The sequence below is a fragment of the Gossypium arboreum genome, chromosome 5, assembly GCF_025698485.1.
Source record: "Gossypium arboreum isolate Shixiya-1 chromosome 5, ASM2569848v2, whole genome shotgun sequence".
NCBI classification, from domain to species: domain Eukaryota; kingdom Viridiplantae; phylum Streptophyta; class Magnoliopsida; order Malvales; family Malvaceae; genus Gossypium; species Gossypium arboreum.
This window is the reverse complement of record NC_069074.1, coordinates 61407456-61428756: the sequence shown is the minus strand read 5'-3', so window position 1 is coordinate 61428756 and position 21301 is coordinate 61407456. Positions and strand designations below refer to the sequence as shown.

At 34.1% G+C, this 21301-nt stretch overlaps 1 long non-coding RNA gene across 1 annotated transcript; it reads right to left on the bottom strand.

Moving 5' to 3' along the window:
* Positions 1–7839: 7839 nt before the first annotated feature.
* Positions 7840–8333, bottom strand: LOC128292938 (uncharacterized). Its single transcript, XR_008282928.1, has 2 exons — positions 8240–8333; positions 7840–8094 (listed from the first exon to the last, which is right to left on the bottom strand). It is a non-coding gene; the product is annotated as an uncharacterized LOC128292938 (long non-coding RNA).
* Between the last annotated feature and the right edge of the window lie 12968 nt (positions 8334–21301).

Here is a 21301-nt window from a genome sequence, read left to right as displayed (position 1 = left end):
AGAGTAGTCCTATACATTAACCAAAATATCCTCTCACTACTAGTCTATTCTACACATGCCATAAGATATTCCAAAACATAGCAGTACCAAACAGTGGATAGTGATAGTGTGACTAGTTGCTGACGATCCCCGAGCCTGTAGCTTCACAATGAGACCTATGAGGTAGAGGAAACAGAGTAAACGGAGTAAGCATTACAATGCTTAGTAAGTTTTAAGCAGTGTCAACAGATAACAATCAAATTATAACATAGTTGTTCGTATTTTTATTTCACTCTTCCTTCGGGCATACCATCCCTTTACCGAATATAGACATCTCATCATATACAATAGGCAGATAAACTCTCACATAAAAGTGAGCTCATGTGACATAGATATATCGTAGATTTCACATAACCTCTCACACAAATCCGATGTCACATAATCATAGGAATAGTCCCATAGATTGCTCTCGTATGCATCATATATAAACTTGGAGTACATACCTGTTTAACCTTTCGCATTGCGTATATTTATAAGCAATTCTTATTACGAAGTCTTACCCGGACATAATCTCCACACGTAGTCATCGGGTCGTGCCCGGACATAATCTCCACACGTAGTCATCGGGTCTCACCCGGAACATATTTCCAAGTTTCATGTACACTTAATCACATGTTACAACATTCACGTTAGCCATTCGGCTTTACCACATATATATATACACTTTCACATTCATCACGTCGGCCATTAGGCCTTATCACATATATATACATTTTCACATTCATCACATCGACCATTAGGCCTTATCACATATATATACCTTTTCACATTCATCACATCGGCCATGAGGCCTTATCACATATATATACTTTTTCACATTCATCACATCGGCCATTAGGCCTTATCACATATATATACACTTTCACATTCATCACATCGGCCATTAGGCCTTATCACATATATATACACTTTCACAAATTTTGATATCAAAGATCCATCTAACACTCATGTATCATTTTACAATATCACAATTTAGAATTCAAGTATGGGATCAATCAATAGCTTATGGGCAACTAAAACAAGTTTTTATCCATGTTTACAACAAAATCACATATTCGCTACGAGCTGTTTTCCTGAGCAATGGTCACTAAATTATTTATACCCGGAGCTACAAGACTCCAAATCACTTCCCGTTAATTTTCTCAGAATATAGATTCATATATCTTCCATCCATGAAATTTTCAGAATTTTTGGTTTGGCCAATCAATACCAGATTTTTCTTAAAGTTTCCCCTATTTCACTATTTGACTAATCTGACCACTCTTCGCTACGAATCAAATTTTTCATTTTACAGAATTCATAATGTGTTCTATTTGATTCCATTTGAAACTAGACTCATTAAGGAGTCTAAGCATATAAATCTTATCTTATAACCATTTTGTACAAATCATAATGATTTTACAAAAACAGAACAGGGATTTCGAGTCATTCCGACACTGTCCCGCACAACTTTAAATATCTCTTTATAGGACATTTCTTTGCTTCCACGGTCTCTTTTATAAGAGACTAGACCAACTAAGCTTTGATTACATATTTTATTCAGCCTATAATTCCACACCAACAATTTATAGTGATTTTCTAAAATCACATTACTGCTGCTGTCCAAGCAAATTATTACAATTTGCTCTTAAATTTCCAAGTCCAAACACTTATGAACTTACCATTTGGGTTTAAGACATATCATGGCCACATCATATCTTATTAAATCAACTCATTATGTCCTATTATGATTGAATTTAATCAACGTTTAATCACTTAAAACTTACCTCGGGAGTGGTCGACGACTAGATATCCACGGCTATTCGTTTACTTTCTCTTTTCCCCTATCCGACTTTGAGCCTCTTTGCTCTTAAGCTTGGATTACACAAATTTAACTTATTGTTAATCAACTAATCAAGCATTGTATCATGAGCATATTCGCTTTCACACATTTTAAACATAGTAATAATCATGCACATTAAAATCAAAATGCAATTAATCCCATACACAAAAATATAGGACACTTCACTTCCATCTACTTATATACACGTATCACATAAGACTATTTCATACTTTCTATCACCTAAACAAACAACAAATTTTCCAATTAATTTCTTGAGTCCACATTCGGCATCTATATCCACAAAACACATTAGCCAATTACTATAAATCATCTAAACATCTTTCACTTAAATCACACATACATATCATGCTAGCACATAACACCATGATTTTGTCCTAATTTGGACAGCCAATAATTTAAGTATTACAGCAGCATATTAATTAGTAATAAACTATCTTAAGTTCAATTTTAACTCCCTCATGCAGCAACCACACAGCATGCAAGTTAACTTCAACATTCGGTCAAAGCATTTAAATAAAAGAATATGCATGCTAAATTTCCAGCATTTGGACAACATTTCAACTTGAAATTTTCCAGCCTTTCACCTTCAATATTTCAATATTCAAAAGCAAAAAGAAGAGTACAACTAATCAATTAAATTTTTTTGAGCATAATTCAAGGTATATGTTCAACTAAATATTCATGTTAACGCATAATCAATAAGATATTAAGTAGAAAATAAAACATTATTAGCATGCATGCTATCTACATACAACAACCATTCGACTTCCATCTATTATCAACCCTCAATACACAAAACATCAAAACCCACATCAAAGAAATATAAACATCTATGACCAAATGTCATCTTCATGACATAGCAAAGATTTGAACCATGGGCTAGCTAGAACTCAAGCTAACAACTAAAACATGCATGAATCTCATGGCACAACATCAAACATACCTCAATCTAGTTACATGCATGGCCGAACCTCTTCGACCTTTCTTCTTCCTTCCTCCTTAAAATTTTCAGCCAAGGATGAACCAAAGGATGAACACTTTTTTTTTTTGTTTTTCTTTCTTCCATTCACGGCAAAAGGGGGGGAGGGCATGGATGAGACCATTTTTTTTTCATCACTCCTCCATTTCATTATTTAATTACCATGCTCTTTATTTTATTTTTCCTAACATACATCACTAACCTAACATGTTTGTGACATGTTTCCACCCATAGCATGGCCAGCCACTATGCCATAATTTGGCTAATTTGACATGCAAGGACAATCACTTTCCCACATATATTAATAGGCCACTTGAACACTTGCCTAGCATATTTCTAAATTGTCTCACATAAGTCCCTCTGATAAATTTCACATACAACGACCAAATTAAAGTATGGAACTATCACACAAGCATTTACGCACATCATAAACACGAATATAATCTTTAATTATTTATAAGACTCGGTTTCGTGGTCCCGAAACCACTCTCCGACTAGGGTCAATTTAGGGCTGTCACACGTATACTTTCATTATAAACCAAACCATTATGGCAAGCTTCATTCGAATACACAACATGTACATATATATATATATATATATAATAAACATCTTATTAAAATTCATATATCTCCCATAGTGAATTATTACTCAAATCACTAATCATTTGGTAAATATCTTTATCTCACTTACGATCTATATTCAATAACTAATCACTTTAAATACACATACACTTAACATGCAAACCGAACTAAGTTCTTTTCATAAAAACAAAACATACCCTATATCATGCATATCAAAATATCTTCTAAACAAGCTTAACATATGAACTTATATTTATAATTAACTATACATATTCCAAAATCAAATCATATTTATTCAAAATATAAATACACATCATGATCGAAATATCAACCACAACCAATTCCAACTATCATTTTCAAGCTATTTCCAAAACATATAGCACCATTGACATATACTATTCATTCATTTCACATAACATTATAATCAAAATGAGTATAAACCATTATCAAATATAACAGAATCCAAACTTTAAAGGTAAGCCATATTCACATGGCTCAATATATATACATATTCAGAGTTAAACAAAATACATATTAGCCTATACATGTCATAAGTTCGAAAATAGACTTTTAAAAGTACCGAAAGTTGACGATATTATGGATGACTTTGATAATGATCCCCGAGCTTGTAACTTACAACCAAAATCTATAAAACAGAGTAACAAAAACACACAGAGAGTAAGCTAACTTAGCTTAGTAAGCCTTAAGCAAAATAAACAACTCACTGAATAATCAAAACATTTAAACTAACCAAATTATATCAATAATGTTATACTTTAACATATTAAGATACCTTGGCCGAATGTTCAAAAATCAATTATATAACATCACATAAATATTTCCTATATAGCTGATTATACAAGATCAATTATATCATCACATAGACACTTACATATAGGGCCAAATACACAAAATTTATTATATCATCACATGTAGCCGAATATATAAAAGTTAAATAAAATATCACATGTAACTTATAGTTCAAATTCAAAAGAACATCACATATGGCCGAATATGCATATTTAAGATAACTTCACATATATCCGAGTATACATTTTCAATATAAGTTCACATGTAATCGAATACTAAAATTCAATATAACCTTACATGCAACCGAATATACAAGTTCAAAATAAGCTTACATGTACTTACCTGTGTGGCCGAACATATACAAGGTAATTTATCTCAATTTCACTTGTTCAATAACCATAATAATTTGAACTCTTATAATCACAGACTTGTAAACAAATCGGCAGTATAAAACCTGCTAGGCATAAGCCTGAATCACACACCGGCACAAGGCCGCTAGACCCAAGGTCTAATATTTATTCACTGGCAATAAGCCTGCTAGGCATAAAGCCCGATTAATGTCAGCAGCACAAAACTTGCTAGGCTCAAAGCCTGAATATCCCAATTATAGATTCATTCCACAACATTTTATATATTGAATAGTCCAATATTCCATGTAACACATACACACTTTCAAGAGTTTTGAATCAGTTGAATAAAATTCAACCACATTAAATCTTTGATATATCACATTTGGCTAATACTAAAAAATTATAAAATTTAAATCATCTTAATAGAAACAGCTTATATTCAAAATAAACCATGTTTAATTGCTTAAAGACTTACCTCGGATATCAACGGACGTTACAAATCAACTATTCGACTATTTTTGTTTTTCCCCGATCCAAGTCTGATTTCCTTTGTTATTGATCTATATAATTTCAAATTAACATCATTTAAACACAATTTCACTCAATTAAATCCAACAACACATAAATTGTAACACCCCGATTTTGGGCCTAGTCGGAATAGTGGTTTTGGGACCACAAATCCGATGATGAAAATTTTATTTTTTATTATATTTTTATAGTCTACGATTTTACGAAATAATTTCATGAAAATTTCGTTCGAAAATTTTGACGTTCGGGCACTTAATTTAGTCAAAAGGACTAAATCATAAAAAGTGCAAAAGTTGAGTTCTACATACTAGAGGTGTCCAATTGTTATGAAATTTTAAATTGAGGGTCCTTAAAGGAAAAAAATTGACATGAAATGGGTGTAATAGAATATTTTTAAGTTAGGGGTATTTTGGTAAACTAATAATTAAAAGAATTAAAAAAGGGAAATAAGCCAAATTAACTATCATCTTCTTCATTCAACCGTTTCTACTAGCAGCAGCCATGGTTAAGGTTTTTTCAAACTCCTAAGCTCGATTGTAAGTGCTCTCTAGCCTCGTTTTTAAAGTTCTTTACATTTTTGAAATCCCGGTAACTTGGTTAAACTTATTCTAGCAATAATTTAACCTAGGGTTTATATTTAGAAAAATACCCATAGGTGAAATGTGTTTATTTTGATGTTTTATGGTAGAATATGAAGCATGAAATTGTGTTAAACAACTTTTGCTAAGCGATGTTACGTGAAAACGAGTAAAACGACATAATCGACAAAAATACCTAATGTTCATAAGCACATGTTAGAGTGCGAATTTGAGGTTGCTATAGAAGGGAAAAATTATCAGCATGTCATAAAACATTAGGAAATAGGATGAAGTTTAATTTACGAGCCTAGGGGAAAAATGTAATTTTGACAAAGTTTAGGGGCAAAATTGTAATTTTGCAAAAATATGATTTTGGGTTAATTTGAATAATGTGAGTCCTAATGAGGCTATATTTGAAATGATAGATCATGGAAAAATTGAAATTCGGGCTAAAATCAGAAAATATTAGGTTGTGGACAAAATGGTAAAAATGGCCATTTTCGCATACGAGGTAAGTTCATATGATTTTTAATAATGCAATGTGTAATTTAATGTTATTGCCTTGATATTAAATGAGATGTAAGTTCATGTGTAAATGTGGTAGCCTAATTTTCATTTTAAGTAATTTAATGATATTTATTTGATATGATGATTATTATCATGAAATATTATGCTTTGTGGTTATTATTGAGTAATATGCAAATTATGTGAGCTACTTGATAAATATGAAATGCTACCAAGTATCGGTTCCAACATTCCGTGGAAGACGACATAGATGTGTGATCGAGGAAAATCCCGTTTGAACCTTAGGAATAGATTAGGATACAAGTGACATGTCACTAGGATATTTGAGTTCCAAACTCGTTGAGTTGAGTCCGAGTTCACTTATGGATGCGAACACCTGAGCTCGTTGAGTTGAGTCTAAGTTCACTCATGGTGGGTTACATGGTAGCTTGGCTACACATATATTCCGCAGGCTATTGAGTTTGTCTAGCTGTGGGCATGGCACTTATGTGCCTGCATTCCGTGTATCCGATTATATTCCGAGTGTTCAACGAGTAATTTGGCGAAGTATTCGTTGATGATCCCAATGAGATAAGCCATTGGTGAGTCTGTCTTTGAGTTATGTTACAAGTTGTATAGGTATGTACACTAAACTTATGTGTGATGCCTTGACATGTGATGATCTATGATGTATATAGTATTTGGTGAATATTATGAAAATGACATGATTTGGAATAAGTCCTTGATACTTGATGACATTGAGATTATGGATTTATGCTTATGAAGCATAATTATGTGTTCTTACCATTATGAATGAAATGATATTGTATGGATTTGGTGAATAATAGTAATGAATGTGTAACACCCCGATCCCGAGACCATCGCCGGTGTCGGACACGAGGGGTTAACAAGCCAAGTCCACATGTTTTGTCCACCAATTTGACATTACCAGTCAGGCTGGAAAACTGTGTCACCGTCGCCTTAAAAATCATATCTCGAGTTTCAAAACTCAGAAACTGGTTTCGTAAATTTTCCCTGAATTTAGACTCATATATCCATCCATGGATTTATTTCTAGAATTTTTGGTCGGGCCAATTGGTACAGTTTATTAGTTAAAGTCACCCATGTTACAGGGCTTGACTGCTTTGACCTTCGCGCGGTATAACTTGAATATCTCTCTGTACAGGGCTTTAATACTGGTTCCGTTTGTTTCTAATGAAACTAGACTCAAAATGGAATCTGTAAATATAAGGCATGACTCCTAATTCTTTCTGGATAATTTATAGTAAATTTTTAAAGTTGCGACAGGGGACCCAGAAACCGTTCTGGCCCTGTCTCACAATAGCTTTAATATCTCTTAACAAGTAACTCCTATGACCATTTCGTTTCTTCCATATGAAAATAGACTCATCAAGGCTCATTTACATAGCTTATTCACTATTTAATACCATTCCTACAAATTTTGGTGATTTTTCACATTCACGTCACTGCAGCTGGCAGCATCTGTTTTTAAGGTAGGTCTTACCTATTTTGTAGTCTCCATGAACCAACTAGTCTTGCCATACATAAGTTCATATATGATCATTTTAACCATACCAATGGCTGATCATGTGACCAACATTCCCATTTCCAATTCATAGTCACATCATGACACCATATATATATATACAAACCGCAAATAGTCTAAGTTCATTCTTCACTTTTACGAGCCGTTTTCGCATGGCCGTACACATATACATCACCACATTTTTAAACCAACAAGGGGTAGTCCTATACATGCCATTTCAAAGTTCAACCAAAATTTATACCAAAATAGAGGCGTTGATAGTGTGGATGACTTCGACTTTAATGATCCCGAATCCGATTGCTATCGAGCAAAATCTATAAGACAGAGAGCCAAAGCAACGGGGTAAGCATTTTTATGCTTAGTAAGTCTCAAGGAATAAAATCAGCTTTAATTAAAGCATTACATTCTCATAACCAAATACATCATTTCACTAATACACGTTCACATAATCATACTTACTTCACCATCCCAACTCTTAGGTTCATACACAAATAACGGCTTCGTTAAGGCCGATAACTCGTTCCATCATAGGAGCGGATATGCATACGCTCTTACTCCTAGCGCGCAAAGCACACACCACACTTACCTTGTTATTGGGAAATTTCACAAGTGTATTAGCTGAAATTTTCCAGCAAGCTTATAATTTTCAAATCACATACCTTGAGCTTAACCGGATATAGCTACTCGTTCAAACGCCTTGGGACATAGCCGGATATGGTAACCCGCACCAAGGCCTACGGGACTTAACCCGGATATCACGATTGCACAAATGCCTTGGTCTTAGCCGGATAGAATGACTTCATACGAATGCCTTGGTCTTAGCCGGATATAGCCACTAGCACCATTGCCTTGGTCTTAACCGGTTATAATTTCCAGCATAATTGTCTTCGGGCTTAGCCGGATATCATTCAATTTCTCATGCACACATACATCAATAATCATTGGACATACATATTTCATTTTCGTTACTAAGGCTCAAACACAATTATAATCATTAGCATAATCGCCTTCGGGACTTAGCCGGTATCATTGAATACTCATACACACATAAATCAATAATCAATACATCCATATTTCATTCCACATAATTCAATTAAGGTCACTTCTTGAGGACTTACCTCGGATGTTGTCGAACGGCTTTTACGGCTATTCGATCACTTTTTCCTTCCCTTGTCCAATTGTGGCCCTCTAAGCTCTTGAGCTAATTCAAACAAATTCAATTTATTAAAACCTCATTGTGCTAGCTTATGGCGAATATGACAAGGAGTTTAAATGGTCATATGGCCACCCTTTAGCTTGAATACACAATGGTCATGCACATTTTATACTACATCAAGCAATTCAATACAATTCATTCGAGCATCAAGGAAAAGCTAAGGCCTTCAATAGGCTACCCAAGGCCGAATATTCATGTCCATGTTGAGGACAATTATGCACTTAATACCTCACAAAATAGCATGCATTTTACTAGTTAATGCTTTGCATATTGTAGCTCAAAACTTATATTATAGCATCAAGCACTCATATGTGTGCTAGGCCGAATGTGCTTGCAATTTCACAATCATTCTTCAACATCTTCTTCTTTAAACAAACATATTCATCACTTAGTTCACAACCAAAACATCATGTGCAAACATATATATACATATATGAGCATGGCGAATTTCAAGGTGTCCATAGCCATCCAAAACACAAATTTTAACTAACATGCAAGAAGCATGAACCATGCTCATGAATGCATCATGGCGAATATGACAATCATGCCCTTTTCAACTTCAATCATGGTTAAACAAAAGAAAACTCAAAATCTTACTCATGAGCAGACAATCCATCATTGCATGCATCATCATCAAGCTTCACACTTAGCATGCAATGGCTTTATCACCATAACAACTTTGGCCAAATACCATTTCCATGGCATAACAAAGATTTGAGCCATGGCTAACATGCACATCAAGTTAGCAACCAAAACATGCATGAAACTCCTAACACAACCTCATACATACCTTAATCTTGATGCCAATTTAGCCAAATCGCCTTCTAGATCTCTTCTAAACCAAGCATGAAGCAAAAATCCTCTTTCTTCCTCCTTATGATTTTCGGCCAAAAGATGAGAAAGGATGAACACAAAAATTTTTTCTTCCTTCTTTCTCAACTCACGGCAAGGGGGGATTACCACACTCACACACATTTTTTTTCATTCTTTTCTTACCCATGCTTATTTGTTTATTATTTCTCCCTAATGCCCAACAAAACATGTTTCATGACATGTTTAGCCCATATCTCTTTGTCATGGCGGCCATCACTTGTACAAAGGGAATTTGACATGCAAGTCCATTATTTTGCATGCATGCTTTAATTAGTCATCACACATTTCCCCATCATACTTTCAAAGTTCACTACTAGGTCCTTTCTAGTGAAATTCACCTTTATAACACTAAATCAATCATCAAAAAATGTCATACATGAATACACACATATTATAGGCATCGAAATAAATTTTAAATTATTTTTATGCCTCGGTTTTGTGGTCCCGAGACCACCTTCCGACTAGGGTCAATTTTGGGCTGTCACAGAATGAGTAAATTTAGCCTTTGCAGTTTTGGGTTACTGCAGTGGTGCAACTTTGGAAATTCACCATAAATTTTGGAAATTGAATTAGGGCCTGAATAAAATATAAGGTTTTAAATTGTTGTGAGACAGAGTCTGAATGACTTCATGATCCCCTGTTTCGATTTGAGAAAATCATTAAAAATTGTATAAAAATAATTATGGGTTGTAATTTATATTATTAAAATTCTTAATGAGTCTATTGTCTAGAAAGATATATGAGAGCATTATCCAAATTCTGTACTATGAGAAAAATAATTTTTAGTGAAGAGAGGTCAAAACTGTTGGACAGCGAAACATGGGAAACTTTAATGAATAAACTGTACTAATTGGCTAAACCAAAAATTCTAGAAATTTTATGGGAGAAAGGTATATGAGTCTAGTATCAAGGAAAATTAACAAAACTTAATTTAGAGTCTCGTAGCTCCAGATGTAAATGAATTAGTAACTGTAACTCGGTAAAACAGCTTAACCTGAACAAGAGTAAATTGTACAATTATGATGTTTTACCTTAAAAAAAAACATGTGGGTAATTGCTTATTAACTTCATATGGACTTACTAAGCGTAAAGCTTACCCCTCCTCTCTACTTCTTCAGTTTTGGCAAGTCAGCTCGGGGTTGGAGATCGTCGGAGGCAAAATCACACTATCAAGCTATCATATTTAGGAGAATTAATTCAAATATTAGAAATATCAAGTGAGTGGCATGTATAGGAAGTTGGTTTGTGATATGTATTATTATTATGACTTTGACCATACGTATCAGTCTGCATTGAGTTATCGTATATGATCATGAGATATGGTCCTTATCCATTATGGTTTGTAAGTTTAATTAATTATGCCTTGTCCTATGTTTTGATGTGATGATATAGTTAGCTTTGTTTGTTATTGCATGATTATGGATGTGTAAGTGCTCATTTATGCCACGTTATATGTCTTTAAATATGAGTCTATGCATGTGTTCTAAAAGTTTTGAATTAAATGAAATTTTATGGCCCGATTTTCGTCTATGTGTATGGTTAAGTCTGGTAATGCCTCGTACCCTGTTCCGGCCTTGGATACGGGTAAGGGGTGTTACATAAATGGGAAAATTACCATTTTACCCTAATATTTCATACTTTTACAAATTAGTCCTAATTGCACAAAACACAAAATACACCAAATCTCACAACAATGTAGTTGGGCTGAATTTTCCATATAACCATACTAATCCATATATTTCTTCTATTTCACATTTTAATCCCTCAATTTATTATTTTTGCAATTTAGTTCTAATAACAGAAAATCATCAAAAACTCCAATACAAAACATGTTAATCTAAAACATATTTTTGATATTTCATCATCAAACATCACAAAACACAAATATTCATCAATGGCATAACACAAAATATTCACTGAAATAAAAAATTAGAGCATGGGTTGGGTAGTATTCAAAAGCAACGATCTCAAAAACGTAAAAATTATCAAAAATCAAAACAAAACATACCTTAATCTAGCCAAAACTCTAGTCAAAACCTATCTTGGTGTTTTTATTTTCTTTCCTTGATATATTCAGCCAAACTAAGCATAAAATGACATTATTTTATGTTTTAGTTTAACATATTATAACATTTAATCTAATTACCTAATTAACCTTAGTTAAAATGTTATAATATTATTTATTCCATGACCATTGCCGTCCGTTAGCTTAGTAGTGGCCCAATTACAACATAAAAACTTCATATTAAAAAGACATTAACAATTCAGTCCTCACACATTAAACCATCAAGTTTTTATTTTACGCGATTAAGCCCTTTTTTTTAATTAAGCACATAAACAATCAAATTTTCATACAAAACTTTCACACATGCTAATTCACATATAATAAACACAGAAAATAATATTTAAAATTTTTTCGACTCAGATTCGTGGTCCCAAAACCACCGTTCCGATTAGGGTCTAAATCTAACTGTTACAATCTCCCCCTTAGGGATTTTCTTCCTCGAAAATCTTACCAGTGAATAGGTTTGGATAACGCTCTTTTATTGTATCCTCAAGCTCCCACGTTGCTTCCTCAACTCCATGCTTATGCCACGATACTTTAACCAATAGAATTTTCTTATTTCGCAACTTTTTAATCTCACGAGCCAGAATATGAATCAATTCCTCCTCGTACGACATATCAGGCTTAATCTCAACTTCGGTCGGACTAATCACGTGTGAAAGATCGAATCGATATCTACGAAGCATCGAGACATGAAATACATTATGAATCTTTTCTAGCTCAGGTGGCAACAACAGTCTATACGCAACAGGCCCAATCCTCTCTATAATCTCATACGGTCCAATAAATCTCGGACTCAATTTGCCTTTACGACTGAATCTGAGTATTTTCTTCCACGGTGAAACTTTCAAAAATACTCTATCTCCAATCTGAAACTCCATGTCTTTATGTTTCAAATCTACATACGATTTCTGGCGATCTAATGCTGCTTTCAAACTTTCACGGATCACTTTTACTTTCTGCTCGATTTTTTTAAACAAATCGACCCCGTGTATCTTATTTTCACTGAGCTCAGTCCAGTACAAAGGTGTACGAAATTTACGACCGTACAAAGCTTCATAGGGTGCCATTTTGATACTTGATTGAAAGCTATTATTGTATGCAAATTCAATCAGAGGTAAGTATCGTTCCCACGTACCTTCGAACTCAAGAATGCAACATCTCAACATATCCTCAAGTATCGAAATAATTTGCTTGGACTGATCGTCTGTCTGGGGATGAAAAGCAGTACTAAAATGCAGTTTAATACCTAATGCATCTTGCAGTTTCTTACAAAACCGCAATGTAAACCTCGGATCTCTATCTAAAACAAGAGATATAGGCACACCATGTAATCTCACGATTTAAGAAACAGACAATTTAGCCATTTTATCAAGTGAGTAATCTGTACGAACCGGAACAAAGTGAGTAGATTTAGTCAATCTATCTACAATAACCCAGATTGATTCTTTCTTGCTCGATGTCAATGGTAAACCGGATACAAAATCCATCGTGACTCTATCCCATTTCCATTCAGGTATCATGATCGGCTGAAGCAATCCAGAAGGTACCTGATGCTCGGCTTTTACTTGCTGACAGACTAAACATTTCAATACAAGGTTAGAAATGTCTCGTTTCATACCTTGCCACCAATAATGCTATTTCAAATCATTATACATCTTAGTACTACCCGGATGAACAAATAATCGACTGTTGTGAGCTTCATTCAAGATTATTTGAATCAAATCTATATTTCTCGGAACACATATTTAGTTTCTAAATCTCAAACAGTCATCAACATCAACTTGAAACTCTAAATCTACATTTGAATCACATTGAACCCGTTTCACTATCAAATCATTGTCTATTTTCTGAGCTTCACAAATCTGCTGAATAAATAACGGTCTTGCTTTTAACTCAGCTATCATCGCACCATCATCTGACATAGCTATATGTGCATTCATTGCACGTAAAACAAATAGTGGTTTTCGGCTTAAAGCATCAGCAGCAACATTAGTCTTTCCCGGGTGATAGTCAATCACAAGTTCGTATCTTTTAGTAACTCTAACCATCGGTGCTGTCTCAAATTTAAATCTTTTTGAGTCATCAAGTACTTTAGATTTTCGTGATTGGAATAAACATGAAAATTTTCACTAAACAAATAATGGTGCCATATCTTCAATGCAAACACAATAGCTGCCAATTTTAGATCATGCGTCGGATATTTCTTTTCATGCGGTTTTAACTGTCTCAAGGCATAAGGTATAACTTTGCCTTCCTGCTTTAAAACACAGCACAAACCATTTAAAGATGCATCACTATAGATAATAAATTCTTTACCTAATTCTGGATGAACTAACACCGAAGCTTCGGTCAAAAGAGCTTTCAACTGATCAAAACTTTTCTGGCACTTTTCTGACCACTCGAATTTGACATTTTCTTGCAGCAGCTTCATCATCGGAGTTGCAATTATAGAGAAACCTTTCACAAACCATCTATAGTAACGAGCAAGTCCCAGAAAACTTCTGACTTCAGAAACTTTTCTCAGAGGTTTCCAATCGAGTGTAGCTAAAATCTTACTTAGATCACCCGAAACCTGATGCTGAAACAACATGTCCCAGAAAGCTAACTTCGTGTAACTAGAACTCACATTTACTAGACTTCGTATACAACTGTTTTTCTCACAAAGTCTGTAACACAACTCTCAAATGCTCGGCATGTTCAGTTTCGTTACGAGATTTGTAACACCCCTTACCCGTTACCGTCGCCGGAACAGGATACAAGGTATTACCAGAACATAACACATACCATTAAACATAACCGAGATATAAATATGTCATCCAATTTGATAGTGCATCGATATAACATATGTCTTGAACAATATTAGCCAACTTTAATGGCTTGTACAAAGTAGCTGGTCGAGTCTCAGTAACTAATATTTTAAACCTAGACAAATATGACACGTAACAAAATAATTAAGTCTACTATACATGGCATAATTCAAAACGTTTAGTTCAAATACCCTAAAGTATGATAGTGCGGGTAGATCTTCACGATCCTTAACTCTGAGCAAGCCAAGGACACTATAAGACAAAGAGAGAAACAAAGTAAGCTTATAGCTTAGTAAGTAAGTATGTAAATACTAATTAAAAAATCTAACATGTTTACACAACAATTCAAGTATATCTACTTTAACTTCACTATTCATTCCACTTTGATTAAGCTGTCTCTGCTGCGTCATATTCACTAAATAAATCATAACTCGAGTTACAAAACCCGAAATTCAAATCCGTAAAATTTCCTGAATCTAGACTCATAAAGCTTTTTGCTAATTTTTTCTATAATTTTGGTTCAGCCGATTAGTACAGTTTATTAGTTAAAGTTTCCCCTGTTACACAGCTCGACTGATCTGACCTCTGTTCACTACGAATTGAATTTCTCTCAGTACACAATTCAAACAACCCTGAAGTCTGTTTCATTTAAAACTAGTCTCAATAAGGAATTTAGGCATGTAAACTATATTTCTTAATTTTCTTTGTACAATTTTTAATGATTTTTCAAAGTTGGAACAGGGGATCACGTATTCATCCTGAGCAAGTCACATACAATTGTAAATATCTCAAAATATAGAATTCCTTTGCTTGCTCTGTTTCTTTTATATGAAAGTAGACTCATTAAACTTTAATTTCACATCTCATTCAACCTCTAATTATATTCCTCCTATTTTTGGTGATTTTTTTCAAAATCACGTCACTGCTACCATCTAAAAATAGTTTTAATGCTAATTTCACTCTTTCACACATTCTTTATGCTAACCTCATTTTATCTTATATATGTATATACCACAAATCATTTTCACCACATTTCATTCACCATAAGTGTAGGTCCAAACCACAATATCACCACAAAACCATCCCGTTGAACAATTCGGATCAATCCTCGATATTTAATGGTTTCAGCACACAGCCCCGCCATCATACTTCGTTTAGTTCGGCTCTCTTGTACACATGGTGAACACTTAGTACCACTCATGCGACCTAACCGATTTGTCTCGTAGCTCTCTTGTCTACATGGTGTCCTTCACTTGGAATCACTCATGCGACCTAGCTACATTTATCTTTCACGTAGCTCTCTTGTCTACATGGTGTCCTTCACTTGGAATCACGCATGTGACCTAGCTACTACAGGGTGTCTCGTAGCTTTCTTGTACACATGGTGTGCACTCAAGATCATACATGTGACCTAGTCGCTCCCTCTATTTCATTCGATCTCTCCGAATGTTCAACCGGATCTCTCTCTATATTTATTTCCATTCTTCCAATAGTCGATTTATATTTTAACATCAGCTAGTATATTTATATAATAGGCTGAAATATAAGAATGTACATGAAATTATTGTAATATTTACATACAAACTTACCTTGGTGCAAGATGTGGAAATTTTGCAATTTAGTCCAAAACTTTTTCCTTCCCCCATTCGAGATCAATTCCGCGTCTTTCTTGATCTATATTAACACATTTAGCTCATTTAATACTCATACTATTTATTTCAATCCAAAAATCACATCATGGAAAAATTACATTTTGCCCCTAACTTTACAAAATTACAATTTTGCCCCTAGGCTCGGAATTTAATTTCAGCCCTTATTCTTATGTTTTATGATATGCTGAACATTTTCTCTTCTACAACAACATTAAATTCTCACTCTATCATATAGTTATGAACAATAGGTATTTTTACTGGATTATCTTGCTTTTACTCGTTTTCACTTAAAACCGAGTAGCACAAGTTATTTAACATAATTTAAAACCTCATATTCTATCATAAAACATCAAAATACACAAATTTCACCTATGGGTATTTTTCCAAATATGAACCCTAGGTTAAATTATTACTAGCATAAGCTTAATCGAGCTTAGGGATTCCAAAAACGTAAAGAACATTAAAAGCGGGCTTGGAATCACTTACTATGGAGCTTGAAAATTGAAGAAACCCTAGCTATGGAGAGAGGAGAATTCGCAGCAACTAAGGAGGATGATGATCAATTTTGTGTTATTTTCCCATTTTATTTCATTTAATATCCAAATGACCAAAATGCCCTCCTTACTAAACTTTCAAAAATTCCTTCCATGTCCTAATTTTGTCCATGAACTTAAAATTGGTCAAATTGCTATTTAAGACCTCCTAATTAATATTCCAAAACAATTTCATACTAAAAACTTCCGAGATGCAAATTTTGCAACTTATTCGATTTAGTCCCTACTTTCAATTTAAGCACTTTAGGCATAGAATTTCATCACGAAATTTTCACACAATCATGCAATCATATCATAAACCCCAAAATAATTATAAAACAATTATTTCTATCTCGGATTTGTGGTCACAAAACCACTATTCCGATTAGGCCCTAATTCGGGTTGTCACAAGATTAGATCAGTATATCATCAATGAACACAACTACAAACCGATCTAAATACTGCCTGAAGATCCGGTTCATCAAATCCATAAAAATAGCAGGTTCATTAGTAAGTCTGAATGGCATAACTAGAAACTCATAATGTCCGTACCTCATTCGAAAAGCAATTTTTGGCACATCAGAGTCTCTGACTCGCAACTGATAATAACCTGATCTCAAGTCTATCTTCGAAAACACTGAAGCCCCTTTTAGCTAATCGAATAAGTCATCAATCTGTGGCAACGAGTATTTATTCTTTGTAGTCACATTATTTAACTGGCGATAATCGATATACATTTTCATAGTTTCATCTTTCTTTTTCACAAATAGAACTGGTGCACCCCAGGGAGAGAAACTCGGTCGTGCAAAACCTCTATCTGTTAACTCTTATAGCTGTGCTTTCAATTCTTTTAATTCAGTAGGTGCCATATGATACGGGGCTATCAAAATTAGAGTCGTCCCCGGTACTAACTCAATTCCAAACTCTACCTCTCGGATAGGTGGCAAACTCGACAATTCTTCAGGAAGCACATCCGGATACTTGCACACAACTGGTACTGATTCAATCTTCTTTTCAGTTACTTTACTATCAAGCACATAAGCAAGGTAAGCTTCACAACCTTTTCTCACATATTTTCGAGCTAACATTGAAGATATTACTGCTGGTAAACCTTTCAGATCATTAGATTCAATCCGAATAATCTTGTTGTTCTGACATCTCAAATCAACGGTCTTTCTTTTGCAATTAACAACAGCATCGTGCAAAGTCAGCCAATCCATACCAAAAATTATATCAAACTCATCGAAAGGTAACAACATCAAATTGGTTGGAAAGCATGAATCTCGAATCATCAACGGCCAATTTTTACACACTTTGTCAACCAGAACACACCGACCCAGGGGGTTTGATACTCGAATCACAAACTCAGTAGACTCAACAGGTAAAGTCTTACTGGATACTAATGTTTTACGCACATATGAATGAGTTGAACCAGGATCAATCAATGCAAAAACACTAGTATCATAAAGAGTGAAAGTATCGGTAATAACATCTAGGGAAGAAGCCACATCGTGAGCTCGTATAGCATATGCTCTAGCAGGTGCACGAGCCTCAGATCGAACCGCTGTATCTTTCATCCCTCTCTAACTACCACTCATATTACCTGAATGTTAGGGTGGTCTGCCTCATGCTGACATGTTACTCGGTCTCGCATTCTGAACAGTGTTTTACTCGGCTAACATCGGGCAATCTCGGAAGAAATGATCCATCGATCCAAATTTAAAACAAGACCAATCATGGCAGTCTACAAATTCTAGAATGCCATTTACCACAATGCTTACACTCGAGTCTATTCTGTCGATCATTGCCAACACTAGCAAATCGAAGTGGCTCGTGAACTCGGAGGAGGTCGGTCTCGATCTCGTCTGGAAAAGTCCGAAGGAGCTTTAAATTGACTAGAATCATCTTGAAACTTTTTCGATGCTGATTGAAAAGTCTTGCTCGATGATCTTTTACGGGAATCTCTGGCTTCAAAATTAGATTTTCTCTTTCTCAAGCTCTTCAGCTTTGCAAGCTCGCTCAACAAGTACCACGAACTCTTTAATTTCAAGTATACCAACCAGCAATTTAATGTCTTCATTTAAACCATCTTCGAATCTTTTACACATGATAGCTTCAGTTGAAACACATTCACGAGCATATCGACTAAGTCTCACAAATTTTCGCTCGTACTCGGTGACGGTCATACGACCCTGTTTCTATTCCAGAAATTCTTTGCATTTCTGGTCGATAAATCTCTGGCTGATGTATTTTTTACGGAACTTCGCTTGAAAGAATTCCCAAGTCACTATCTCTTTCGGGACCACTGATACTAGTGTATTCCACCAGTGATATGCAGTGTCTTGTAATAAAGATATGGCACACTTTAAACATTCATCTAGAGTAAATGATAACTCGTCAAACACACGAATATTATTATCGAGCCATAACTCGGCTTGTTCAGCATCATCATCATCATTAGCTTTAAACTCTTTAGCCCTGTGTTTTCTGATTTCATCTACAGGAGGCCTGTTAAATCTCATCAGATCAATCATCGGAGGTATCACAGGCATCGAAGATGGATTATTCGAGGGTGGAGGTTGTTGTACAGCCGGATTGGTCTGGATATATTAAGTAAACCATTCATTCATCATTTGGTAGAAGGCTTGTTTAACCTCCCCCTCATGGACACTCGAGATAGGTCATGATTCAACTGGCGCTCTCAACATCGCTAGCCACAGGTCTATTAGAATCCATTTATTATATAAAAGCACATTTTCAAATGTCAGAAGTCATCACACTATCGCAGTATAATTTATGGCATGCATAGCTAAACTCACACATGCTATGTTAGTCCCGAAACCACCGTTTCGATTAGGGTCTAAATCGAACTGTTACAATAGGCCAGATTACCTAACCTTGCCCGAAAAGTGACAGGGTTTGGGTAAAAATATAGGCTTGAAAAATGAGCTTGGGCAAAAAAATAAGGCCCGTTTAGAAAACAAGTCAAGCCTTGGATAAAGCTTTTTTTGCCTAAGCCCGACCTGAAATTTCAAAAAGAAAACTATTGTTTTCTTGTTGTTTTTTATTATTTTTCTGCTATTTTCTTGTTGTTTTCTCACTATTTTGCTACGATTTCACTCTTGCTAATATTTTTTGTTATTGTTTGGATATTGTATAACTCTTATTTTATTGTTAATTTTGTTACTATTTTAGAGGTCTTTACTTGTTAAGTTGCACCTATCTTAGTTTTATAATAATATTATTATTTAAGTATACATTTTTTATTTCTTAGTGTTACTAACATATTAAACCCGATACAAATAGGATTAATATATTATAACATTGTTATTATAACATTTATTATTATAGCATGTTATGAAACAAATAACAATGTTATTAAGAATTGCACAAGGTTAAATAACAAAAATATTATTTGTATTTGTTACTTAAAAGCGTTAATATAGCATGTTATTATAACACTTTATTAAGATATGATTAATATAATACATATTTGTAACTTAAATAACAGTGTTATTTGTACAAATAACATGTTTTTCATTCTTAAATGACACATTGTTATTAAGTATACATTTTTCTAACTTATATTCAATTTGTTGGGAAATATTTATTTTAATGTTTTTAGTATTTTTGATGTATTATATATTTTTAAAAATAATATAAAAATTAATACGAGTGGGCAAAGCCGAGCCTGGATTTTAGCATTTTATCCGAGCCGGGCTTAGACAAAATTTAGGCCCATTTTTTGGGCTAGACCCGACCCATGGACACCTTTAGATAGCACTCAAACGAAAATAATTGTTGAGCTTAAAAGAAATCTTTCATTTTGTAATGACAAGTACTCGTTAGCTTTTGTATACACTAATATTGAATAATATATTCCTTTTTTTTGGAGAGATAATGAAGGTGAAAGGAGAAATAAAATGGTGAACTTAATGACTACTTTGGGGGATAAATAGGGGACAATGTCATGTGTCTTAATATTTCTAGTGTTTCAAACCGTTTTGAGTTATCTTTTCATTTGAAATTCAAATCGTCCTAAGCCTCCAAATGCTATAAGCCTAAAAAACCTATTTGACCTAAACATTTCCTTTACATGATCTTCTTAGCTTGTTTATAGTTCGCTTAATGAATACTTTTGATTCACATTTTTTGTCTACTACGTTACTATATAGTTTATGTTGATAAATAAAATAATTGAATATTTATTCATTTGAATTGCCTCTAGGTTTGCTAGTTCTTTAACTAATTGAACTAGGTAGATTTGCTTTAGAAGTACTTAAATTAGCTAAACATCAATCTTAAGTTGCATATGAGATAGGTTTTGTACAAATTCAATATTTGGTGTAATGCTTCTTATTGTTCAAAATAT